Source organism: Giraffa tippelskirchi, chromosome 5 (genome assembly GCF_054371585.1).
Source record: "Giraffa tippelskirchi isolate mGirTip1 chromosome 5, T2T-mGirTip1v1.2.pri, whole genome shotgun sequence".
NCBI classification, from domain to species: domain Eukaryota; kingdom Metazoa; phylum Chordata; class Mammalia; order Artiodactyla; family Giraffidae; genus Giraffa; species Giraffa tippelskirchi.
In genome coordinates, this window is record NC_137279.1 from 121,193,521 (window position 1) to 121,210,175 (window position 16,655).

The 16,655-nt window shown below is 40.4% G+C and overlaps 1 protein-coding gene across 30 annotated transcripts in view; it reads right to left on the minus strand.

Annotated features, from left to right (window-relative positions):
- Window positions 1–16,655, minus strand: part of CDC14A (cell division cycle 14A) — a 196,982-nt gene that overhangs the window by 139,910 nt on the left and 40,417 nt on the right. The window lies entirely within an intron of this gene.

A 16,655-nucleotide genomic window follows, 5' to 3' on the forward strand; every position in this document is an offset into this window, starting at 1 on the left:
GCTACTGCTGCTAAGTCGCTTCAGTCGTGTCTGACTCTGTGCGACCCCATAGACGGCAGCCCACCAGGCTCCGCCGTCCCTGGGATTCTCCAGGCAAGAATACTGGAGTGGGTTGCCATTTCCTTCTCCAGTGCATGAAAGGGAAAAGTGAAAGTGAAGTCGCTCAGTCGTGTCCGACTCTTAGCGACCCCATGGACTGTAGCCTACCAGGCTCCTCTGCCCATGGGATTTTCCAGGCAAGAGTACTGGAGTGGGGTGCCATTGCCTTCTCCAATATATATATATACTAGCAATAAACAATCCAAAAAAGAAATTAAGAACACAATTCCATTCATAATAGCATCAAAAAGAATAAACACAAGAATAAATTAAATCAAAGCAGCACAAGACTTGTAAACTGAAAACAAGAAGACACTGGAAGAAATTAAAGAAGAGTTATATTTTAGGGATATGAAAATGAAGACAAGGAAGGCAGACATGTAAATACATAGATCATCACGGCACTGTAGTATAAGACAAATATGAAACACAGAGATAACTGGTATCAAGGAGAACTTTGAGTAGAGTTCTAAAAGATGACTTTTTAAGTCATCTTTTAAGTGAAAATCAGACCATTTCAACTCTCTAACAGCTTCCCATGTCATGGAGGATAAAATCCAAACTATCCCATCACATACAAGCCCTGGGAGGGACCTCACACCTTATGGTAGGGACCTCACACATTATGGCAGGGACCTCACACCTTATGGCAGGGACCTCACACCTTATGGTAGGGACTTCACACCTTATCACTGCATCAGCCTCTTCATCCTCTATGCTCCAACCACACGGGCTTTCTCTTGGCTCCTCAGTCATACTCAAGTTCATGTCCACCCTAAAGCCTTTGTATCTGCTATTACCTCTGCCTAGAACGTTCTTCCTCTTTATCAGCTTAACTGTCATCACCTCAAAGACAGCTTCCCTGAGCTTCCAACCTGAAGTAGCCAGAAAAACAACAGCATAGCCATTATCACCAACCTTCCATTTGTTCATCTGTCTCCCCCAGCAGAAAGTAAGCTCTATGACGACAAGGATTTTTATCTCTCTAGTTCATTGCTATATCCTTAGAGCCTAGAAAAGTTATCTGGCACAGCTGCTCAATAATTACTTGCTCAATGACAGAATGAACAAACGACCCGGACAGGAGAGAGGGAAAGACTATTCCCCATTAAAATGAATAGAGAGTTTTTATTAAACAGTGAAGGCCATAGAGTCCTCTATTTCCCTCTTTTGACTACCAGAAAATTCATCTAAAATTTTGAACCTGAGCAAGTCAGAGCCAATTTCTGTTACATGTAACCAAAACACTCCAATTATTACAATATTGCTGTTCTATATACCAGCCAATTAAGATAGAAGAAGGAGGTACTTCCCTGGTGGTCCAGTGGTTAAGAACCTGCCTTGCAATGGGGGCTGTGCAGGTTCAATCCCTGGCTGGGGAACTAAGATCCCACATGCTACTGGCAACTACCAAGTCATGCCTGCCTTGAATAAGACTGGTTGCAGAGATATAAATAAATAAATAAATAAATATTTTTTAAAAGATTGAATTAGTTGACCTTAAAAAAAAAAAAGGAGGGGTTAAAGGAAAGAAACAAAGCAACAGGTGAGATGTGGTCAGAAACAGGAAGAAAAAGAGATGGAAATAGTGGGGGGCCGGTGGGGGAGAGGGAAGCAAAGATGAAGATGGAGAGCTACACAGAGGAAGGTGAATGAGTAACAGGCATAAAGGACAGCCAAGAGCAAAGTGTAAGAAAAGAGGTAACTGGTTATTACACACATGGTATTAACTTGGACTATGGGTGTCTACCTAAGGAGGCGGGCTGCTAATGAAGAAGGGAAGAACTGGAGTGCCAACTACATGTCCCTACTCTGTCTCTTGTAGCAAGTTACTTAATTTCTCTAGGTCTCTTAGTACAATGAGGCTAGGAGACCTAGAGAAAAGGACAGAAGGGTAGAGTTGGGCAGGCAGGGCAAGAGAAGACCTATTTAAGGTCTGTCTGTTTTTGTCACTTAGGAAAGAATTGCTGAATGCAGCTCCACTGGAGCAGTTCTTCAGAGAAGAAATTACTCTCTGGATGGCTAGAGTAGACCCCCGTCCCCCACCCTCCATCTCATTCTGTAGTCTCTGTATTTAACTCAAAGTCTATGTCAACTACTGTTCCTTTAAAAAAAAAAAAAGGTAAAATAAAGTTTATCAAGGAAATCCACTTGCTCATATTCTGGGTAAATCCCAAAGTTTTAAATTGTAGTAAAATGATCTTAATCGACAACTAAAATCTAGCTTCCTCTTCCACAAATTCAGAAATAAAATACTGTCATCAGTCAATACACACATATAAAATTTAATCTCTAATATATTTTTAAGCTTTATGTTAATGTCATAGCCCAATGTCAGGCTATCCTAAAAGTTATTGTTTTTTAATTCAAGTAAACAAAATAATTTTATAAACTGTTTTAAAATGTTAAGCACAGTTTGTCACTATTTCCATTATTTCACAGATGTGTTTCCTGAAAAACAATAAAACTTAAAATTTAGCTCCTGGCAAAATATTCAGCTTACTGCTAAAACTACAACTCCCTTACAGACAACTGAGAATTTTCTCCAAATTTCAGGCATTTCTGAAGGGAACATAAATACTTTACCACATTCAAACTAATAGGATTTAAGGCTTTTCCAACTCCAAGACACACAATAGTCTCCAATGCTATTAGGAGTTACCACATAAGCCTAAATTCTTTGTATGGGTGGGTCCATTCCCATAGGTTTTAATAAGCATGGATTTTAAATTGAAAGCACTGCAGCCCTGGGTTACAGAAGTCAAGGGCAGGACCTGGGGGTAGGAGTGCTATGATGAAGACCTTGAGCTTGGAGTCTGTGTGCATCAATTCTCACACAGTTAACACAAGACATTTGGGAATTTGAACTACCTCCAGGGCTGTCTCCTTTCTTGTTCATTCCTTATTCCTTAAAACAACAGGGACAAGTAGTGAGGATAGGAATGTGAGTAACAGTCATACTTTTACTCAAGGAGCGCTCTAGTAGGAAGAAAAGCAAAGCAAGGAACAGCAAAGAGCTCATTCTAGTGGATTATATTACGCATAATTAGTTACAAGACAAGGCGAGAAAAGCTATAATTAAGCCAGGTTCTGGGTCAGACAATAAGAAATGACAAAATAAACATAGGGGTGAAGAGAGGAAACTGGATCAATTATGGGGGGAAAAAATCAGAAAAAGTGTCTGAGAAGGGAACTGTGGGGTTTTGTTTTGTTTTTTTTTCAGTCAACTTACAAATTTTCCAAAGCAGGCCCCACTAATTGACTCACATACCCACTTGTGAAAGAACTGTAAAGTCTGATTCATCCTACAAGAGGTAGTTTCACATGGAAAGGCTTGTCTGTCTGCTCATTAATTTGAAACTATAAACCATAGATGTTTCTCCCCTATTAAATAATTATCTGAGGTACTGCAGCAACTCTAAATATTTCTTTCAGGCTGAAGTTGCACTTTCTTTGCCCGTTATTTACTTTAACTGGAATTTGCTGACTAACTCAGTTCAGTTCAGTCGCTCAGTCGTGTCCGACTCTTTGCGACCCCATGAATTGCAGCACGCCAGGCCTCTCTGTCCATCACCAACTCCCGGAGTCTACCCAAACCCATGTCCATCGAGTCGGTGATGCCATCCAACCATCTCATCCTCTGTCATCCCCTTCTCCTCCTGCCCCCAATCCTACCCAGCATTAGGGTCTTTTCCAATGAGTCAACCCTTCGCATGAGGTGCCCGAAGTATTGGAGTTTCAGCTTCAATATCAGTCCTTCCAATGAACACCCAGGACTGATCTCTTTTAGGATGGATTGACTGGATCTCCTTGCAGTCCAAGGGACTCTCAAGAGTCTTCTCCAACACCACAGTTCAAAAGCATCAATTCTACGGCACTCAGCTTTCTTCACCGTCCAACTCTCACATCCATACATGACCACTGGAAAAACCACAGCCTTGACTAGATGGACTTTTGTTGGCAAAGTAATGTCTCCACTTTTAAATATGCTATCTAGGTTGGCCATAACCTTCCTTCCAAGGAGTAAGCGTCTTTTAATTTCATGGCTGCAATCACCATCTGCAGTGATTCTGGAGCCCAAAAGAATAAAGTCTGACACTGTTTCCCCATCTATTTCCCATGAAGTGATGGGACCAGATGCCATGATCTTAGTTTTCTGAACGTTGAGCTTTAAGCCAACTTTTTCACTCTCCTCTTTCACCTTCATCAAGAGGCTCTTTAGTTCTTCTTCACTTTCTGCCATAAGGGTGGTGTCATCCGCATATCTGAGGTTATTGATATTTCTCCCGGCAATCTTGATTCCAGCTTGAGCTTCCTCCAGCCCAGCGTTTCTCATGATGTACTCTGTATATAAGTTAAATAAGCAGGGTGACAACATACAGCCTTGATGTACTCCTTTTCCTATTTGGAATCAGTCTGTTGTTCCATGTCCAGTTCTAACTGTTGCTTCCTGACCTGCATACAGGTTTCTCAAGAGGCGGGTCAGATGATCTGGTATTCCCATCTCTTTCAGAATTTTCCACAGTTTATTGTGATCCACACAGTCAAAGGCTTTGACATACTCAATAAAGCAGAAATAGATGTTTTTCTGGTACTCTCTTGCTTTTTCGATGATCCATCGGATGTTGGCAATTTGCTCTCTGGTTCCTCTGCCTTTTTTCTAAAACCAGCTTGAACATCTGGAAGTTCACGGTTCATGTATTGTTGGAAGCCTGGCTTGGAGAATTTTAAGCATTACTTTACTAGCGTGTGAGATGAGTGCAATTGTGCGGTAGTTTGAGCATTCTTTGGCATTGCCTTTCTTTGGGATTGGAATGAAAACTGACCTTTTCCAGTCCTGTGGCCAATGCTGAGTTTTCCATATTTGCTGGCATATTGAGTGCAGCACGTTCACAGTGTCATCTTTCGGGATTTGAAATAGCTCAGCTATCCCCTTAATTCAGTACATAAATGAAACAAATGGACACAAGCTTTTCAGATAGAAAGTATATGTCTTTTCAAGACTATAGGATTCAAAACTGGGTGAGCAGAAATGTATAGTCCTAAATACAGTGTGTGTGTGTGTGTGTGTGTGTGTGTGTGCACGTGCACATACATATGCATGTGTGTTTACAACACAGAGGAAACTTGTTAGAAGAAGAAAAGGAAAAAAAATACTAAAAAGACATACTCAGTTAAACTTGAGAATCAAATCTTCCACAAGTGAAAAGCAAACTGCTGATTTTTCTAGCCCACGGCTAAATGAAATATGCAAAGAAAATTGAAAAAGATGATACTGCTCTATCCACATGCAGAAGACAAACAGAATTTCCATATTCAAAGAGTTTGAAATTGAAAACGCTGTATGATTTTAGAGAGCCTGACCTGCTTAAAAATACCAAAAATACTAGCCTGCAAGGATAAAAGCCTCTCTGGCCCATTTACAGGCACCATCACAATAGCATTCTTGCCTATCAAGCTATAAAAGGAAGGAACTGCAAACAGGATATTGCCCTGCCCCAACCATGGGCCTCTCCTCCCTTCCTCCACCATTTCTATACGCAGAAGAAACACTACCTGGTAGGTTTATCAAGAAGCCACAGAGGGTGACAGAACACTGGTAGCTGACATCCGCTTTATTATTATTTTAATAAATGTTTAAGGGAAACACCTTCTTGTCTCGAACCAACATTTTTCTTGATAATTTTACCTACATTTTAAATAACATTTGTTTAACCTATAATTTTTTAATGACAATTTAAAGCAGTTCTGAAATTGCAATTTATGGATGAATTATGAGTCAGAGATTAAGGAAATGAACATGCTTGGTCCAGAAAATAAAGACAGAAACAAATTTAGAGTTAGCTGGCCTGGTTTACAATTTTCCAATGGGTTAAACACACACACACATTAACCATTTTTAAATACCCACTATGCAAAGGTATATGACACTGAAGAGTTCACATGATAACAAATTTAGTTAAAACTGGCTTAAACATGGTAATATACTTCAAGAGCCTAGACTAATGCTGACTTGTTTTTAAATAAAAGACTATTAATCACAGTTGTGGCGATCTAAAGATGAAAAACTCCTTGGAAGGAAGGTTATGACCAACCTAGCTAGCTTATTTAAAAGCAGAGACATTACTTTGCCAACAAAGGTCCATCTAGTCAAGGCTATGGTTTTTCCAGTGGTCATGTATGGATGTGAGAGTTGGACTATAAAGAAAGCTGAGCGCCGAAGAACTGATGCTTTTGAACTGTGGTGTTGGAGAAGACTCTTGAGAGTCCCTTGGACTGCAAGGAGATCCAACCAGTCCATCTTAGAGGAGATCAGTCCTGAGTGTTCATTGGAAGGACTGATGTTGAAGCTGAAACTCCAATACTTTGGGCACCTCATGCGAAGAGTTGACTCATTGGAAAAGACCCTAATGCTGGGAAGGATTGGGGGTGGGAGGAGAAGGGGACGACAGAGGATGAGATGGTTGGATGGCATCACTAACTCGATGGACATGGGTTTGGGTAAACTCCGAGAGTTGGTGATGGATAGGAAGACCTGGCGTGCTGCGGTTCATGGGGTCGCAAAGAGTCGGAGACGACTGAGCGACTGAACTGAACTGAACTGATAATGCAGAAAGTTGTTTGTCACATTATAAAAAATTTTGAAAGGAATCTAAAATGTTAAAAATGGTATGTACTCTAAAGGGAATATTATTTGGTCATGTAGGTAGCAAAAAAGGCAAAACAGGGACTTTCCTGGTGGTCTAGTGGCTAAGACTCCGAGCTCCCAATGCACGGAGCTTGGGTTCGATCCCTGGTCAGGGAATTGGATCCCACATGCTGCAACTAAGACAGAAATAAAAAAAAAAAAAAAAAAGGCAAAACACATGTTGTTTGGTTGCTAAGTTGTGTCCAACTCTGTAACCCCATGTAGACCAAGGGAAAAATGCTTCATAAAACTACATTGCAATTATGCCTAAGCTTAGACAGCTGTAATTGCAAGAGAAGTTTCCTACTTTTCTTCTATTGTTATGCCAATTTTTAGATTGAATTCATTATATTATCCTTGGAGGCCAAGAGGAGCTACCCCGTGCCTGAGGTCAGGGGCGGCGGCTGCGCTTTGCTGGAGGAGCTGTGAAGAGAGACCCTGAATCCCAGGTAAGAGAAACCCAGGTAAGACAGTAGGCACTAAGAGAGGGGATCAGGGGGTAGACAGGCTGAAACTACAGTCACACACAACTAGCCAATCTGATCACACGGACCACAGCCTTGTCTAACTCAATGAAACTAAGCCATGCTATGTGGGGCCACCCAAGACGAACGGGTTAGGGTGGAGAGGTCTGACAGAATGTGGTCCACTGGAGAAGGGCATGGCAAACCACTTCAGTATTCTTGCCTTGAGAACTCGATGAATAGTATGAAAAGACAAAAAGATAGGACACTGAAAGATGAACTCCCCAGGTCGGTAGGTGCCCAATATGCTAATGGAGATCAGTGGAGAAATTACTACAGAAAGAATGAAGGGATGGAACCAAAGCAAAAACAACACCAGTTGTGAATGGGACTGGTGATGCAAGTAAAGTCTGATGCTGTAAAGAGCAATATTGCATAGGAACCTGGAAAGTTAGGTCCATAAATCAGGGCAAATTGGAAGTGGTCAAACAGGACATGACAAGAGTGAATGTTGACATTCTAGGAATCAGTGAACTAAGATGGACTGGAATGGGTGAATTTAACTCAGATGACCATTATATCTACTACTGTGGGCAGGAATCCCTTAGAAGAAATGGAGTAGCCATCATAGTCAACAAAAGAGTCTGAAATGCAGTACTTCAATGCAATCTCAAAAACAACAGAATGATCTCTGTTCGATTCCAAGGTAAACCATTCAGTATCATGGTAATTCAAGTCTATGCCCCGACCAGTAACACTGAAGAAGCCGAAGTTGAACATTTCTATGAAGACCTACAAGATCTTCTAGAACTAACACCCCCCAAAAGATGTCCTTTTCATTATAGGGGACTGGAATGCAAAAGTAGGAAGTCAAGAAACACCTGGAGTAACAGGCAAATTTGGCCTTGGAGTGCAGAATGAAGCAGGGCAAAGGCTAACAGAGTTCTGACAAGAGAACGCACTGGTCATAGCAAACACCCTCTCCCAATAACACAAGAGAAGATTCTACACATGGACATCACCAGATGGTCGCCACCGAAATCAGATTGATTATATTCTTTGTAGCCAAAGATGAAGAAGCTCTATACAGTCAGCAAAAACAAGACCAGGAGCTGATTGTGGCTCAGATCATGAACTCCTTATTGCCAAATTCAGACTGAAATTGAAGAAAGTGGAGAAAACCACTAGACCATTCAGGTATGACCTAAATTAAATCCCTTATAATTATACAGTAGAAGTGAGAAATAGATTTAAAGGACTAGATCTGATAGACAGAGTGCCTGATGAACTATGGACGGAGGTTCCTGACACTGTACAGGAGACAGGGATCAAGACCATCCCCAAGACAAAGAAATGCAAAAAAGCAAAATGGCTGTCTGAGGAGGCCTTACAAATAGCTGTGAAAAGAAGAGAAGCAAAACGCAAAGGAGAAAAGGAAAGGTATATCCATTTGAATGCAGAGTTCCAAAGAATAGCAAGGAGAGATAAGCAAGCCTTCCTCAGTGATCAATGCAAAGAAATAGAGGAAAACAATAGAATGGGAAAGACTAGAGATCTCTTTAAGAAAATTAGAGATACCAAAGAAACATTTCATGCAAAGACAGGCTCAATGAAGGACAGAAATGGTATGGACCTAACAGAAGCAGAAGATATTAAGAAGAGGTGGCAAGAATTCACAGAAGAACTGTACAAAAAAGATCTTCACAACCCAGATAATCACAATGGTGTGATCACTCACCTAGAGCCAGTCACCCTGGAATGTGAAGTCAAGTGGGTCTTAGGAAGCATCACTACGAACAAAGCTAGTGGAGGTAATGGAATTCCAGTTGAGCTATTTCAAATCCTGAAAGATGACGCTGTGAAAGTACTGCACTCAATATGCCAGCAAATATGGAAAACTCAGCAGTGGCCACAGGGCTGGAAAAGGTCAGTTTTCATTCCAATCCCAAAGAAAGGCAATGCCAAAGAATGCTCAAACTACTGCACAACTGCACTCATCTCACACGCTAGTAAAGTAATGCTCAAAATTCTCCAAGCCAGGCTTCAGCAATACATGAACCGTGAACTTCCAGATGTTCAAGCTGGTTTTAGAAAAGGCAGAGGAACCAGAGATCAAATTGCCAACGTCCACTGGATCATCGAAAAAGCAAGAGAGTACCAGAAAAACATCTATTTCTGCTTTATTGACTATGTCAAAGCCTTTGACTGTGTGGATCACAATAAACTGAACTGAACTGAACTTTACAAAGAGATGTTTAGAATAATTTAATCATTTTTTATCTCCTCCTAACTGCCCCCCTCCCCCAGCACCACCAAAAGCATCCTCCCTTCCATGCCATGCCCCCTGTCTGATACGCCCTTTCCAACTTGGCCCACTGGGACTGGTCACTCTTAATCTCTCTCAAATCTCTCCAGGTTTGACCCTGGTCTGCCAACACCCAAACCAGAAGACAGGGAGCTATTCACCTTAGTATCCTCAACTTTTAGAACAAGGTCTCATGTATGACAAGGACTGGAAAAACACTCTTTGAATGAATTTTTATTCAAATCTGACACTTATTACACACTTTTCCCAACTTAATCATTCCTCATCTGTTCCCCTATTTTAAAGCTAAGCATTCCTTCTTTTTGTTTTTAATTATTTTTTTATTTCCCAGTGTTCACTACAATGCTGTGTAGAGCTCGTCTGAGCTAAATAAATATTTACTGAACTAACAAATACCTGAACACAGATCTCAAAATTGAGAAATTCATCTGGTTTGGGCAAATTCTTCCTTTAGAATACAAACAACTTTCTGGAGAGTTTTTATCACAAACAGGTAATGAATTTTGTCAAAAGCTTTCTCTGCATCTATTGAGATGATCATATGATTTTTATCTTTCAATCTGTTAATATGGTGTATCAAATTGATTTGCATATACCAAATAATCCTTGTATCCCTGGGATAAAGCCCACTTGATCATGATGTATGACCTTTTTAATGTGTTATTGGATTCTGTCTGCTAAAATTCTGTTGAGGATTTTTACATCTACATTCATCAATGATATTGGCCTGTAATTTTCTTTTTTTGTGGCATCTTTGTCTAGTTTTGGTATCAGGGTGATGGTAGCCTTGGAAAATGAGTTTGGGAGTTTTCCTTCCACTGAAATATTCTGGAAGAGTTTGAGCAGGATAGGTGATAGCTCTTCTCTAAACTTGTGGTAGAATTTGCCTGTGAAACCACGTGGCTCTAGGCTTTTGTTTGTTGGAAGATTTATTTCAGTTTCAACCTCAGTGCTTGTGATTGGTCTGTTCATCAGTTTTGAAAGGTTATACTTCATCCTAGGAGGCAAAAAAAAAAACCTCATACGCACAGCTTCACACCTTCCAGTGAATTATTCTAAGTAATCATCAGAGTAACAACCATATGAGTGTCACTGAGTTAAGGACGGATCAAGTATGAAATGGATGGAAAGGAAGGAAGACAAGAAGACAAAAAGAGGTGAGCAGCCTTGGCTCTTCAGGGGAAGTAAGACAAAAAACAATCTGGAAAGCAACACAGCTTTCCCGCCTAGAGCACCAGCTGTTCCTAAGTGCTTTACAATGCCGCAAGGCCAGGCACTGCCCTGACCCCTTCATGAGCATGACCTCTTCAGCCCTCACTACAACTATGTTGGGCGGGATGTTATTATCTCTGTTTTAAAGATGGAAAAAGCAAGAGTTTGGACGAGTTAAAGAACTTGGTCAAGACATACAAATAACAAGTGAATTCAAGGCCAAGCTATGGCTCAGCTGAAGTCTTTGCTCTCAGCCTCTACACCAGTGGGAGAAGGGCTTCTTTGCAATTAGTAGTAGACTTAGAGGTATAATATAGCTGCTAAGGCCCTAAGTATAGTCTACAGAGGGAACAGCAGACACAGACATGGTTAGAAAGCCTACAAACCTTAGCTTTGTCATCCCTGATTCAGACATGACATCTGGGTCAGGCCAGTCCCAGTTAATCCATAATTAGACCCCTTACTGAGCAATGTGAAACCTTAACAAATGTGTTAAGGAACATACAGTGTGGTACCATCTTTGTTTAAGTATCTTCCACATATCTGAAAAAATTCTTAATTCTTTAACCCTGAATTATTTTCCAGTCCTTCAATCATCATGGCGTCTGCAAATTCCCCTTGACCTCTTTAGCACAGTTCTATGAACTGAAAACAATACAGAAACCAGTGAGGATTTGGTCTTTAAGCATGTGGCAGGAACCTAATTTATCCATGCTTATAATTTTTTAAAGGCCATCTTTAAATTGTTAGTCACTCAGTCATGTCCGATTCTTTGCAACTCCATGCACTGTAGCCCACCAGGCTCCTCTGTCCATGGAATTCTCCAGGCAAGAATATTGGAATGGGTAGCCATTCCCTTCTCCAGGGGAACTTCCCAACCCAGGGATCGAACCGTGGTCTCCTGCATTACAGGCAGATTCTTTACTGTCTGAGCCACCTGGGAAGTCCTCTATGAACTGAGAACAGTATAGAAATCAGTGAGGATTTGGTCTTTAACATGTGGCAAGAACCTAATTAACTCATGCTTATAATTTTTCAAAAGCCATCTTCTTTAAACTCATCTGAGAGTATTTTGGATGCTGTGATGATCTAAGCTTCTTAACTCTGAAACTGCACTGCGTATTTTACTGGAAGGGAAAACCTCTTTTCAAAAGAGTTGATCTGTTCTTAAAATTTGAACCCTCCATCTCAAGGAGCACAACATCTCAGCTTAAGGGGTAAAGAGATGCTTCATGAGTGGGGACTTCCCTGAAATGGATGTCAGTCACTTGGGAAGTGTCATTGTGATCTCCAGTGGCCACATCATTCCAACAACTCTGGCTTTCAGACCACCCACAGAGAAGGGTTTGTGGATTTCCTATTGAACATGATGTTCTGTATTTTACCTCCTTTTTGATACTCATAACAATTCTAGGAGATAGAACATAAAAAGGTTCTCCTTCACTTACAGATAAGGAAATAGAAACACACAAAAAAGAAAGCTTCTGTGACATACTTCAAGTCATGGTTTAACAAAGAAACCACAGGTAAAGCCCCGACTCTACAGATACATAATGTTTGCACAAGTTGTCACACTCAAAAGCAAGGTATGATAGTTGCACAACAATATGAATGTGCCTAATACCACTGAACTATATGCTTAAAAATGCTTAAGACTCATCAAAAAAAAAAAAAAAGATTTTTGGTAACTATATATGGCAACAGATGTTAACTGGATTTGTTGTGGTGATCCATATTGTAATGTATACAAATATTGAATCATTTTGTTTTACCTCTGAAACTAACATAATGTTATGTCAGTTATCTCAATAAAAAAATAATTTAAAAAGAAACAAAGAAAAAATGATTAAGATAGTAAATTGCATGATATGTGTATTTCACCATAATAAAAATAAATGAAAAAAAGTTTATCAAAAGAGAAAAAAAACAAGTAAAGTAGTGATGTCACTTTGTATACAGACACTTTCCTTGGTCCATAACCTTTGCTTTGATCCTGCATTTTTAAAGACCATGGTTGTCTCAGTCATTACTGCAAATATTTCTAGTAATGAGGAAGATACAACTTTAAGCTATATCCAATTAATCCAATTTGATCATTTTCAGTTTCTCTCTGAAGTTACCCAAAGGAAGTTATCTTCCTTCTTTCTTTCATATTTTGTCATTTCATTATTCATTCATTCAGTAGATATTTATGGAGCACCTACCACCAACTGGGCACAGTTCTAAACTGATGCTCAGTGTTTAAGTACTGAAACAGTTTTATATCAGTGGCAAATAACCCAGCGCAGCCCCCTCCCACCCCCCATTGCTAGCCACCTTGTCTCTTCCCTGGGACACCCTCCACCCCGGACTTCCCCATGATTCAGCACAGCAGGAAGGCTCCATTGTGGCCAGCTTCCAGTTCAACTAGCGAATGCCTGGGCCTAACTTCTGATTAAATATTTTATCACTTCCTAGACACAGCAATGAACAAAACTGACAAGGTCCCTACTTTATAGTCTAGGAAAGAGGTAATAAACAAGTAAGTACACAAACAGACCTGATAATTTCAAGTAGTAGAGTGCAATAAAAAAAAAATAAATAAAACATCAAGGGCTAGACAGTGCTGGAGGTGGGGGAAGCAAGGTAAAACTCGAGAGAGAGTCTCTCTGAGGAAGTGATATAAGATCAGAAGGAAGAAGGAATGTATATGTCTGAGGTAAAAACATTCCAGAGAGAGAGAACAGAAATATCAAGCCTTGTGGTGGGAACAAGCTTGTGATGTCACAATTAAAAGGCATCTAGAGTAAGGAGATCACAGAGGTAGAAAGGCTACAGCAGGGAAGATCTTAATGGCATTGGGTAAAGAGGCTGAATTTCATGCCAAGGACAGTGAGCAAACATTAGACAGATTTGAAAGAGGGTAATGATCAAATTTATAGTTTTAGAACATTACTCTGACAATTTTGTGGCAACTGAATTACAGGGAAGTGAGGGTGTGAAAAGGAGAAAATGTATGAAGCTGCAGTGGTCATCCAGGTGAACAGTGACAGTGGCTTGGACTATGTGACAGCAACAGAGACGGAAAGAAGCATTCTGACTCAGTACATGCTTTAGAGTTAGAAATTACTGATGAGTATAATGTGGAGAAGACAAGAATCAAAATGACTACTATCCTTTGATTAAGTAAGTTGCTGATGGTAGCTCATTTACTAAAAAAGTCAACGCGTAAGGGAATAAATAGATTTGTGGAGAGAAGGAGTAAAAATTTCTGCCAAGATTAAAGAGGCATATGTAGAGAACAGACTTGTGGACATAGGAGGAAGGAGAGGGTGGGACGAATTGAGAGAAACATTGACGTATATATACCATCAAGCGTAAAATAGATATCTAATGGGAAGTAACCGTATAGCACAAGGAGCTCAGCCTGGCGCTGTGTGACGACCTAGAGGGATGGGGGTGGGGGGGAGAGGAGAGGCTCAAGACAGAGGGGATATATGTATACTTACAGATGACTCATGTTGCTGTACAACAGAAACCAACACAACAATGTAAAGCAATTATCCCCAATTAAAAATAAATTTTTAAAAATTTTTATCTCTCAATAAATGTGAGATATCATTTAGATATATGATATGGGGCTATCCAACAGGCAGTTAGATGTTTGATTTTGATAATAATCCTGTGAGACAGACCAGACAACCCTGGCACTAACCAAATTTTACTAATGAGAAAACTAAGGCTCAGAGAAAAAGTCTTGTCTTAGTACAAAATATTTTTAGATACAAGAATGATAACCAAGAAAAAAAAAATGCAAAAAAAAAGAATGATAACCACATTTCAAAAAGGGAGACACCTTCACTGTTGGGGACTCTGAAAAACAACACAGGTACATAGTTGATGCCATTTGACTACACTTCTGTTCCAAAGTCAAAGTCTTATGTCCAAGAAGATTCCCCTGGGAGACTATGACTTATCCCAATAGCAATAATGTAATATATGTGAAACTCAGCTGAGATGTATAACGCCGTTACTGTCTTCTTAAAACATCTGAATCACCAATGAAATGCACACATGCAACACAAAGTAAAGCATAAAATTCTCTTTCAGGAAAGACTGCAACTCCTGGTTTTCATTTTTATTAAGTGTTGTGTCCAAAAGCTTCCTGGGGAACACATTTCTAAAATTAGAAAAGAAAATCAATTGGGAAATGACTAATACAAGAATAATTACCCTGCTTCTCAGGACTGTAACAGCCTGTAAGACAAGCTCAAGCTGCCCTCAGCACTTTCCCAGACTGCTTTCCTCTCGTTTGATTGCTTTAAAGTGGTGGAAACTTCTGCATTAGAAGATATCTTTTACCCCCAAGCTCAACACATCTGTTGGAACTAAACTTCGTTCAGAATCCCAAAGGTACCATGCTGAACTTAAGGATGTCACTAAAAACAGGAAGGACAGGCACTAAGAAAGAAAACAGAGAAAGAAGCGGGGAGGGAGGGGAAGAGGGGGAGGAAAGCAGGGGGCAGCAGCCGGCCTCTCCCTGAGGACAATTACTTGCGATAAAGGCCTCACGAATAACATGCTCACAGGTAGGACAAAACCCCTCAGCAAGACACGCTGTTTACATGGCTTGAATCCAGAGGTTATTACAGACTCTCCACATTCTAAATACACAGTGTCGATTATCAGTTTCAAATACATAGCAATCATCAAAGGTAAAGTGAAAAATAAGCATGCCTGCTTAATTCAGCTTACCAGCACTTCACTGAACCTTCATGCCAACAGCCAGCTTTTCATGCATGCTCTCCAAATAAAAGCAAGAGCCTGGCTGGCGCTACAAATAATCCTAATATCCTCAGGATTGGGAGGAAACTTAGAGGTCTTTATAGGCAACCCTCTCCTTTAACAGACAAGGAAACTAAGTAAAGCTAAGAAAGATAAAGTGGTTTACCCATCATCCCAGAGCCACTTCAGGATGAAAAGCGGTGCTTCTGATTCTTAGTCATGTTTCCAAGGACTAGAGCATGCTGTCTGCGGACCGAGAAAGAAAGGTACCACCAGAGATGGCCCAAGGCTTTCTGGTAGCCACATCCTGATGAGAAATGGTGGGCAGAGCTGGGCACCTCCATTTGGAAACAAGGCCCCAGGCCCCAGGCTGGCTGTCAGCCTGCCACTATTCTCAGCCCGCACCCTGCAACAGCTGACAGGCTCTGCAACAGCATAGCTGAGCTTTTCACCCCAGAGCTTTTGGTTTGATGTGGCAGAGTTTGATGTCCGATAGCTGGTGCCTCCTTCCGTCAAGGTCTTCAGGAGGCCCTTAAAATGTCACATAGCAGTGAGCTTCCAGGCTTTAGAGACACAGACTCTCCCGAAGGATGAGAAGGAAAAGGACACCACTCTCCCCTCCCTGCCCAATCCTAGTAGGTATAGAAAATTCTAGAAGTGTTCATGCCAAAATTGTGTAGCACATTCATGTGGAACTCACATTTACATTTCAGTGTTTACAGAGGACAAAATTTCTAATCAAGATTAATTTTGAAAAGCCATGTCTAGTTATTAGGGAAGCTGTAATATATGCAGGATTTATATTCAGCTTGCTTACTGTAAACACTTGTATAGATGAATAAAGGGATTGACAATAATAATAATCCTCCCCCATGCAATCAAAGATTTCCTCTTATTCCTAAGAGGAAATCCTTAACAGTCTTTAATAATCTTCTACTATATATTTTTTCCTGTAAACATCCTTTCTTTTTATAAAACACCTATACAACTGTAGGATACAAGCTATATGTTGTAGTCCCAAGATTCTCTCATTAGCTACTGGAAAATAAGACCCAAGAGTAAACGGTTCATCAATATCTGTCCACACTTTCCATTCCAGATC